The sequence below is a fragment of the Macaca fascicularis genome, chromosome 13 (genome assembly GCF_037993035.2).
Source record: "Macaca fascicularis isolate 582-1 chromosome 13, T2T-MFA8v1.1".
Taxonomy (NCBI): domain Eukaryota; kingdom Metazoa; phylum Chordata; class Mammalia; order Primates; family Cercopithecidae; genus Macaca; species Macaca fascicularis.
The window spans coordinates 40,966,402-40,977,920 of NC_088387.1; positions in this window are offsets into that span (position 1 = coordinate 40,966,402).

Sequence of the window (11,519 nt, forward strand, 5' to 3'; positions counted from 1 at the left end):
TTCCTTCCTTCATCCTTCTCTGTGTGAGAAGCAGGTGCAGGCTTCTCTGTTCATGTACGCCCTCAAAATGCCAGGGACAGCATTTAAGTTTTTCCCAAATCTCTTTGGTCACGCTTCACAGTCTCATGTGTATGCTTAGGGTGGGGGACAGAGAAGTAAGCCAAGTATATCAATACTTGTGTAAACTCCTTTGAAACAATCTCCTTTAGAATTTCTAGTCTTTAAAAAGGTGAAAAGTAGATGATAGTAATAGACAAAGCAGGACCAGTTCTGGCATCTTTTACACTCTCCATGAATATGGCTACCATTTATCTCAACAATATATATAAATTAATCAGCTATTTTCCTCTGCTTTGTGGCTTTAGCCAAAAGTCTGAGTAGAGAAAAGTTTCTTTCTTAACATTCTATTATAAAAATAATGAGTAACATTTAAGTGCTTGTGTTACAAACACTGTGTGTCTAAAACTTCATTATACATGCCAACAGCTTTAAGAGGTAGGCATTAGTATCACACCAATTTTCTGACTTAGGTGGGGTAAGCCAGGAAATGTATTTGGAGATGGAGACTTGCTGGGAAGAGGTTTACTGGGGAGTGCCCTCGGGAACAATGCCCGTAAATGGGTGAGGATTGCAGGGCTGGATAAAGAGAGAAGTTGAACTGTAAGACATTTGCAACAGTGGCATCAGGTGATTCCAAAGGGAACACCACAGTGGGGGTAACCCTTCAGACTTGTCCTGAATTAAGGCAAAATGGCTAGGATATTGTGTCTGCACACCGACCACTCATTGAGCTGGGAGTTTACCAATGGTTGAGGGCAATTCCTGAAAAAGCACTTAGCTGGGAGTCGTTAGCAAATAGGGTCAGGAATGCCTCAGTCCTGAAATCATGGTCTATGTGCCCCACAGTTTGTAGGCATAGGAAATTCAGCCCTGGACTTTCTGACTTTATAAATTCTCTTAGGATGAGAATTATGCCTATCCTAAAATCAGACTAATAGGAGGAGGAACCAGCATGAAGGCACATAAAAATAAAGGAAGAAAGACATTAAAAAACAAAGGAGAAGGGAACAACGCAAGAATATTTAGCCTGGAAGAAGTGAAAAAAAATAGGCTATGGCCATTGAAGAAAATTGAAAGGTAAATAAAGATCTTTTATGGGAAAAAAGCACAATGACCAGATGAGGTTACAGATGAATTCACCTAACCTTCAAAGACTGGCTAATTTCAAATGTATTTATAATATACCAGAGTGTTGAAAAGGTGGAGAGCTTAATTTATATTCTGAAGCCAGTATAATTTTAATCCTGAACCCTGACAAAATTATAATGCAAAAAAGAACTTTGTAAGTCAATTGAACTTACGAGTATATATAATAATGCCGATTAAATTTTTAATAAAATCTGATAATTCATGAGAGAGTAAAACACTTCATAAAAAAGTAGGGTTTATTTCACAAATTCAAGAGTAGATAAGTAGCTGGAAATTTCTAATACAATTCATTACTGAGGACTGGGAGTGTCTGTGTCAGCATGATTTGGATGAGACTAAACCATCTACGTCAACATGACTTGGCTATTTGTTTCAGAAAAAACTTGCCCAAGAAAGAACTACAAACTAAAAAGTAATTTGTATTTATTTTTTTTTTAATAAAATTCTTCCAGAACTATTTATCAAAGACCTGGGTCTTCTGACCTGGATTGTTTACCTATTAAATGACATTCTATTTATCAAACTTATTTGAAGGCCTTTACTTTGCTGTGTCTACCAGTCTAAAACTATTGTATCTTAAAACTTGCCTAATCTTAAGCAGTCCTCTGCTTTGAAAGGGCTACTCTAAACCACTGAGTCCAGACACCAAAGATCTATAAATATACCATTTCTGACTTTTCCTCCCGAGGCACTGCTAAATCTCTGTTAAGTAGTTTTCTCCCTTACTGCATGAGCTTAAATAATTCAGTTTTGTTTCATTAATAGGTTGTCTTGAGATATCATGGTAAGTTCAACAATATCAACAAATGTGATGTTATAACAATTATGCATGGAAATAGATATTAAATATTTGACCATTAAGCAAATACAAACTTAAAAGCATATTATTACATATATATTAAAACAGATAACATTAAAAAATAGTGACGATACCAAATGGTGGTATGGAAACCAGCATTTGGTACCAATACCAAATGAGAGAGAGTAGATCTTTGATGCGTCCTTGGTGGAAAATAGTTTAGAAGTCTCTTATGAAAAAAAACATACTATATAAGTCAGCAATTACACTCCTGGACATTATTGCAGAGTACTGAAAACTTACGTCCATAAAAAAGAAAAAAAAAAAAACCCTGTAAACATAGCAGAGTATTTGTAAAGCTTTATTTGCAAAATCACCAAAAATTGAAAACAATTCCAGTGCCCTCAGTGAGGGAATGATTAAAGGAATTGTGGTAAATCTGTATAATGGAATGCTATTCCACAAAATAAAATAATATACCGTTGATATACTGCAACTACTTGAATTAAGTTAAGGTCATTATGTTGAGTAGAAAAAAATCCAGTCTCAAAAGATTACACACTGTGTGATTTCATTTATATTATATTCTTGAAATGATGAAATTATAGAGATGAACATATTAGTCATTGCCAGGGGGACAGAAATTGGAGTGGGCACAACTATTAAGGGGTAGCACAAGGGAAACCTTTGTGATAATGGAACAGTTCTGTATCTTGATTGTGGCAGTAACTTTATAAATCTACAAGTGACAAAATTGATTAGCACTACACACACACACACACACACACATAAACACACACATACCATTGGCAGGTGCTGAAAGGGCATTTGATAAATTCAGCAGTCATTTCTAACAAAAACCCTAAGAAAATATAATGCAAAGAAAGTGCAAAAGTGCCTAATTATAATTTGTACTATCCACTACAAAACAAATGTTGTAACAGACCATATCAATTAAAATTATTTTTTTGTACAGAAAGTAGAGTAGTAATTGGACAATAAGTAATTTATGTTAAAAGTTTTTATTTAATGTTGTGTTTTAGTATATACAAGTAAATTACATACAATTATGGATTTGAGGTTAAAATGAAGTAATTGTAAAAGTAATAATAATGAGGATGATTTAACTGCTGATTCGCCATGCTCAAAATCCAATGAATCTAGTAAGTTCCAAGTGAAACATAGAATATGCAAATACATTTCTATTAGCAAATTAAAGATTACCAATTTAGTTTCAAGAAAACAATATCATCTATCATGTTAATATGGTTTATTCAAATTTTAATGGATTTGTAGTTTTATTTTGAATTTTATCATTTGCTTTGCTTTATGGTCATGGACTTGCATGCTTAAAATTTTTATAAAATTATGTATTTAAATAATATAATCATGAATAATTTGATTCAATATTGGTGTCCATGAGGATTTCTAAAACTTCTCTTCTCTATCCATGTTTGATGAATATTATTATAGTTCAGGCATATACTCCTGGGAACTTTCCATCAAACAACTAGAAAGTGTTGAGTCTTTCTTGCAGGATTATAGTGTAATAAATAATTAAAGCCCAATTTTGCAACATAAAACTGTAACAAATATTTGAATGCTAATTTGATAAGCATGCCATAAACACAACACAAGATAATTTTATATCAAATGATTGTAGCCAAGAAATAAAATTTGTGACCAATACATTTGCAAAACAAAGGAGATACATAATCAGTATCATATATTGTAGGAGAGTGAAACTCCATGATTTACAAAAGCTCTAAAAGAAACAGTTTACAAAATATCATTCAGCACACTGCTTTCCTTAGAACTTCTTAAATCCAGTATGATTTGGAGATTCTTAAGTTACAACTGCAAAGACTATATTTCCAAATGAGATCTTATTTACAGGTACAGGGAGTTAGGCTTTGAGATTATCTTTTTGGAGGACACAATTCAACACACTTCAGTATCCATTGGGAATCTTGATGGTTTGGGATCATGCCATGGAATGAAAACTTGAAGAGCCTAAGAATATTCTGAAGAAGGAAATGCTACACCAAGATTACACATTGGTGCCTAAAGCACATTTGTCTTTCCAATCAGCTGAATTTATGTGTATATGTGTGTTGATAAGGTGACAGAACTTAACTATTTCTTGTGTCACTTCCACATTTCAGATTTCACAATACAATCTAATCTAGTGGCAGACTTATACAATTTTTGCTGATTCCAAAGTCTTGTACATCAGAATTTTAGTTAAACCTTGTAAAGGAATAGAAGGGAAGTGGGACCCTGTACCCAGTACCTCAGAATGGTTTGCCAGGCTACCTGGGTTAAAACACCATTTTTGCATTTGGTATACTATTGAAGAAATGAAGCCAAATAAACAGGGCAAGATAATAAGGAATAAGGTTATATGAATAAGCTTCCAGATAACCATTGTCAACATTGTGGAGAACAATTATCTTCTGTAGAAAACATCAGGTGTTTCAGGGCTAAAGCAGGTCTGAAGTCTTCTGGGTAGGTACTATAACCCAATCAGGAAATGGTTATTAATATGGGTTCAACTTGGTTTTTACATTTTCTGCTCTGTCCTCAAGCCTGCAAATTTTCACATATAGCTTTCCATATTTTCAGAAAATTCTATCCCTTATTAAAAGTATTGGTTTTCTTCAATTGTTCGTTATCTTCCCCTAAAAGTACATTTCCCCTAGCCTAAGTCACTCAGTCTAGGATAAATCCTCAAGTGCTCTGGAAAGACAATCCAAGGCTAGTGTTGGTACTGCAAGTCTTGTAGAACAAGATCATTTCAAAATGTGTTCACTAGCATGAATTGCTGATTTGTCAATTTTAATTTGGGCACTGCTGTCTATCTCTCTGTCTCTGTGACACACACGCACACACAAACACACACACACAAACACATACACACTTTGCATTACTCGAGGGAAAACATTAATTTTCCTAACTAGTATTATCAAAGCCACAATTGATAATATTCTAATTTCTCACACGCATCTTCAAAATCAGAATAGCTATCCTCATTAGAGTCATTTTTGAGCCATCTAACACAGATTTCCAGAATACAACATATTCCTTGCTTTCAAATTTGTTTGAATATATGATTTTTCAAAAATCTGAGCTTGGTGTGTTTTTTCACTGAAAATATTCTCAGTAAGCAGTAACTATTTTCTTGGTGACATATAATTGTTATTTATCTATTAATTTTATAGGTATATTTTCTTAAATTTTGCAAAGTCATCATGAATATATTGCTGTTTACAATAATCTTTGAAACCTTCTGAAATACCAACTTACAATGCTATTTAATATTTATAATTGTGAGTTCATATTTTTAGAAATAATTACTAAGTCTGTATTAACTTTTTGTGCCTCCTTTTCAATCAATTCACTGGAGAGAACCCCAGAGACATCCACAAGTAGCCTTGCTGGAGGATTTTTATTTGTTTATTTTACTAACTCATACTTATTGTTTCAAATTAAGTAATTAAAACAGCACTGTATAAATGAAAAAATCATAAGGACTTTTACATAAGGTGATTTTGTATCATTGAGCTTCTGATAGCTTTTGCAATAGTAACAAGTAACATTACAATCTCAATTGTTCACAGCAGGTTTATTTCTTATTCACATTATTTGTCAGTTCCATGCTGTTTTCCCATATATCTTCTTTATTCTGCAATTCAGATGGGTAGAGTAGGCTCTGCCAATGACATGCATTCCCATAGAAGAATTGTTCAATAGCACTTAAAGCTCCTGTTTAGATGTTGCATACTCACATTCAATTAATGGAACCAAGTCAAATGGTCATGCTCAACATCATTGGATGGGAAGTATATTCATCCCACAGAGAGGCACTGTAAGTCACACAGCAGTTGGGAGGAATGTGTAAACCTCTCACAGGGAGGGTAGCAGATAACTGAAGACAAAAACAAAATCTACCACAAACTTTTCTGAGTAAACATTTTAAGGAGCAACCTTGCCTTGTATTTGTGCATTTATGGGGTTTCTTGATGTCTGCTTTTAGCTACACAGAGGTAAAATATTGACCTGCATACTTCTTAGGAATTAAATTCTTAGTCAAAATATTATCTTCTTCCCTAACCTGACTGGAAGTAGAAGAGTGTGATGATAAAGGGATAGTGACTTAATTCTCTCAAATATAAATGCAAAGAACACTATGTTTTCAGGTCTATGGCTATAAACTCATTTTTTTCTCTCCTAAACTTGCCATTCTCAAGTGAATCCTATGCTTACCGATGGTAGAAATTAATTACATTTATTATCTTTTTGGAGTTGAGTTGCGATTTTTGCCAGAGTAAAAGATTGCAGAATCTGCTCTTGAGACATGTTTTTACTATTATGATTAATTCTATCTAGATCCCATAACATTTATTATTTAACCATAACAATAACACAAAACAATACAATTTTAGGTGCTGGTCATCAATCTTTTATGGGACTTTAAATGAGAAAACATAAAAAGGCATAGTATTTAAGCAGTGCATCACAGTTTTTTTTGTTCCCATTACCATAACCCTCAAGGCTTAGCTCAAGTATAATATGGTGATTAAAAATACCAGCTTTCTTTCATACAGTTGGGATTAGAATAACTAATCAGGTGATATTTGGACATCCATTTAACTTTCTATGTCTCAGTATCACCGTGGCAAAAATCATTAGTTTTTATTTCATTTATTTACTGTGAAAACTTAAAAAAAATTCTGTTAAAAACTATAAAAAGCCTGGCCTATCACAAAATAAATATTCAATAATAATGATTCCTATAATAGCAATTATTACTAATACCATCATAATTCTTGTTAGGATTAAATGAGTTAATATGCATGTGTAAATCATTTATAATATTGTCTTGTACATAAAATAAGCTAAAGTGTTAGCTATAATATATTATTATGTTCTATTACTATCAAGATGTTCACTGTTCCGTTCTGAAATTTTCAACCTCATGGGTTACTAAAGATAGTTGGGAAAAGAGATATAAATTTATATTAAGAGACATAATGTTGGCATGCTCAATGATTGTTTTCCCAAACCCATCTCACCATTTTTCCTTTGTCCTTTTTCAATACTTCTTAATCTGGTATTGTGGGATCAAAATTATTAATATATATATTTTTTAGGACAAATCCCAATTCTGCCATATAATACTTCTATGACCTTGAAAAGTTATTTAAAATTCTTTAGCCTCAGTTTGCTCATATTTAAAATAAATATATCATTTATTTAACAGTGGTCATTGCACAGTTCAAAGGACATTATGAACTAAAGGAAACTAGCACCTCTTTAATAAGTATTACTTGAAAAGCAGCATGGGTGCATATTCACAAATGTTAAATAATTTAAAACAATAATGAACTACAAAAAATATACTTACTGGTAAATAAATACTTCTGCCTAACAAAGTTTTGCCAACTAAAGTGGCAGCTTACATAACTTAGGAATAAAATAAGTAAGCCCTTGCTACTTTTCACAGTAATCTGCTTTGTAAACTTATAGAGCAGGTTATGTTTAAGAATATATTTTCTAAATCTTTTCTTCTGTATGCTTAACCTCTAAGATACTTTATGAAAAAGGCTTCCCTGGTCAGGTGAGTTTGAGAAATATTGTACACTATATATATTCGATTGAGATTCAAAATAGTGCATTAAAATTCTGAGAATTCCTGCCAAAGAAATGTTACATGTAGGAAAATTCAGATAATAAACTTCATTGAGGCCCTAAAGACATTTTACATGAAATCATTATTAACATTCTGAAGTACTGCAAAACACAGTTGGATATAGACCTGTTTCTCCAATTTATTACTTGATGTTACTGGTGTACACGGAAAGAGACACTAGGCTAGGAAACACAAGGAGACAGAAAATGTCACTCTTTGCCCAGGAGAACTGGCACAAGAGAAATGTCTGTTTTAAGGTCTAAAAAATATGCAAAAAGTATCTGAGAATATGCTTAAAAGGCCAGGGTATTTTACCTTGTAATTGAAAGACATAACCTTGGTCAAAATAATTGAACACCTGGGAAATAAGCACTTGTTTCTTAACTCCTTTTGAAAATTGCATTTTCAAATTGCATAAAGAGATTTCTGTTCTGGCTCTATGAAAAAAATCTTGCAGAAGGCAAATTATCCAATCAAAATCAACTGCGCAAGCCAGATTGAATTTAGAAAGAAATCTGTTCAAAGGCCTCAGAGAGTTTCTGAAGCAGCCAGGACTTGAGAGACTAGGACGTGGAGAGAAGGAAATATCACCAGAGTGAGCATAGCTTCTGGGTGTTGCTGTTTTCCTCATGGCCTTAGTTCATTCCTGGCATGAGTCAAAATGCTGAGAATCCAGACACAGAGCAGATATTGAGATACAGAGAAGCTATCAGAGCTTTAGGAGAACTCACAGGAATGAGAAGTGAAACTTCGAGTTTGGGGTTGCCAAGGCAGGCAGGACTGAGAGATCAAGATCCTAGAAGGAGGAGGGAGTCAGAGAGAAGCAAGCCTAACACTAGAAACCAGTTTTTTGCCTCAAGTATTTGTTCATAGAGTTGTGCAGAACAAGAAGATATGAAGACAAGGAGAAAGTGGCTGAATATCAGAGCAGAGATTCTCATTGTTTCTTAGTCCTAGGGAGAGAAAAAATGGAGGTCAGGACCCACAAGGAGGGAGAAACATGGGTAACAATGCAGGTTCTTATTTGTATCTCTGCAGGACTGTCCCAGAAAAATGCCATTGAGTCAATATTAGAATGTCTCACAAGCACTTCAAAGCAGCCTCAAGTCAGCTCCCCATTTCTAACTAGATCGAGGGGATCTTTCCTTCTGCTCCCTGCCAGGGGATAGGACGAATGCTCTCCAGAAGAAAAAATATCATTCAGAGGCACTATATTTTTTCAAATACATTATTCAACATTTAATTAAAATTAATTACCAAGAACAAGACCAATGGGGAAAATAAAACAAAACAAAAATTACAAGCAGAACCATAGATAATTCAGACATCAGTGTTATTACTTATGGACTTTAAATTAACAGTGACTAAGATGTTGAAATAAATAGATAACCAAAGTAAAAACTTTCATCAAAGAAATAAAATCTACAAAAAATAATGGAATGAAAAATAATTCTACAATTGAAAGCCACAATAGTTTAAGATCTCAATAGATCAGCTTAAAAACAGATTAGACACAGATGAAGAGAGGATTAGCGAGCCAGAAGATGACCTAGTTGAAAACATTTTTCTGAAACACTAAGAACAAAAAAGAGTCTCCTGAGGCAAAGATTTGCTGAGAGGAGAAACTCAAGTCCCTGAACATTCGAAAATACAGAATTAAAACATGAGTTACACTAAATGTCTTAAAATGCAACTTGACAGCATTTAATTTTCAGAGTGAATCATATTAAATATTATCTTTACTAAGAAATTGAATATAAAAAGAAACCCCTTCACTCCCAGCATTTAAAATAGCCTGGGGTCACTCCTTACAATAAAAAGATGAAATACACAGGTTTAGACAAACATCTGTTTACAGATGGTTGAAAATAAATTGTGCCATTACTGCTGAACACTGGAAAAGTATTAGTGAAAAGTGAGCCTAACTCACTTTTATATAATCTCTTAAATTTCCTTTATTATGTACCAGGAATGATAATTATAACAGTAAAATGTTGCTTTTTCAAAGTGATTTTTGTCTTGAGTAAATCTAGCTGGTGCCTACAACACGCACTAGATGTCAGTGGGAATTACTCCCAATTATTAACTTCCTTTCTACAGTGGAAATATAATAAATTCAATGGCATTACATATACCCTCACTTATATCACCAAATAAGTTTTCCATTCATTTCCCTCTCTATTTTCTAATGAGGTGAATTGAGTTAATGTTGAAATTGCATGACTAAACATGTGATTCCTTATAGATCTTGGATCCCTGACAATGTGCTTTTTAATATACTCCAGAAATGACACTCTATTTATTTCCAATCAATTAAAGCTATTTCTAGAGTTGAATTGTAGAGTGTAATTCTGGGAGGAAAACAAGACCAAAAGGTTCATTAAGGCATTCCCAGTGAAAAACATTGCATTAATTACCTAATCCCCATGTATAGAGAGGTGATACTTTTTTTTTTCCCTGGAGAGCAAAAAGGCTACTCTGTTATTAGTTACTGGGAGTTTGAATGTAAGGTGAATTACAGAAAGGCAAAGGACTTAAGCAATAGGATAATTGGGTCAAATAATTAATAATATAGAGGAGTGAGGTATATGTGACTTCTATATTATGAACTACAATAGTAACTACATGCAACATTTTTTACCCTGCAACTCTGTACCTTGAGATTGGCATTGTGTCCTGGAAGCCTCACTTGGCTGAGCCACTGGGAAATGAGATAAGGTAACTGGAGAGGAAACTGGAGTGGAGCCTGGAGGCAAAAACTCCAAAATGGCAGTGAGTAGTGATGGCCCCAGAAGGTAATTGGGCATTCTCTTACCCAATGAACTGAAAAGAACAAAAATGAATTTCCTTCTGTGACGGAGCCAGGGCACTAGAAAATCTGATTAAATGGCTCACAATCAAAAGAATGTAATTGGCCAGTTCAACAGAAATTGATGGAATTAAAAATAAATATACACTTCTTAAGACGCATGACTCAAGACAGAGCTGAAACATGCAAGATATGTTAAGTTCTTTTTCTGTTCTTGTGATATGAGTTCAAGACAAAATTTCATCAGTGTTGTTCAAGAAATTCATAAGGGTACATTCACTCAGTTATAGGAAAAACATTGAAAAATTACTTACCTATGTTCAGGGTATGGTAAGTGAAAGCATAAAGTCTATTCATATTTTCCCCAAAAAAATTCAAGAACTTTATAGGCTCTAGAGTTGGATCCGAGCAGCTCTTCACCCTTAGAAGCAGCTACATCCAGCTGCTGTTGAACTGAGCCTATATTGGTCAGTTCTGCTGACAGGCAGATTCAAAGGTGTCTCCATTCAGGTCTTCACCATCATGAAGTTTCCCAAAGAGACTCTCACCACTGCTGTTCAGACACGAGGACTGTGCCATAACCTGTCATCAGGAAAGAGTCTATGTTAAAGAAGGATTTTCATCCTGTCTTGTGAAGAAATTCCATTTCAATGCTACAATAATGCAAAGTAATCCTTCTCAACCATCTGAAATCATAATTGTTCCTCTCTGGAGATAGCATGTGAAGATATTCCCAAGGTAGGAGCTGAATTTTTTTTGTTACAAACTCCTAGGGTTGTGTTGTTGGTGGTGGTGGTGGTGGTGGTGGTGGTGATGGTGGTAGTGGTGGCAGTGTGTTTGTGTTCGTGTGTGTGTGTTTTGTCTCAGCCTATTGTGTCTTTTCTGAGTGGTTGCAAATAGGTTTGAGGTTATAGTTTCTATGATTGTAGATCTATTGAAATGGGAAAATCATGGAATGGGGTCAGCAGCAAATGGGGAGGTTATGAGTGGAGTTTGATAACCTGGCAATG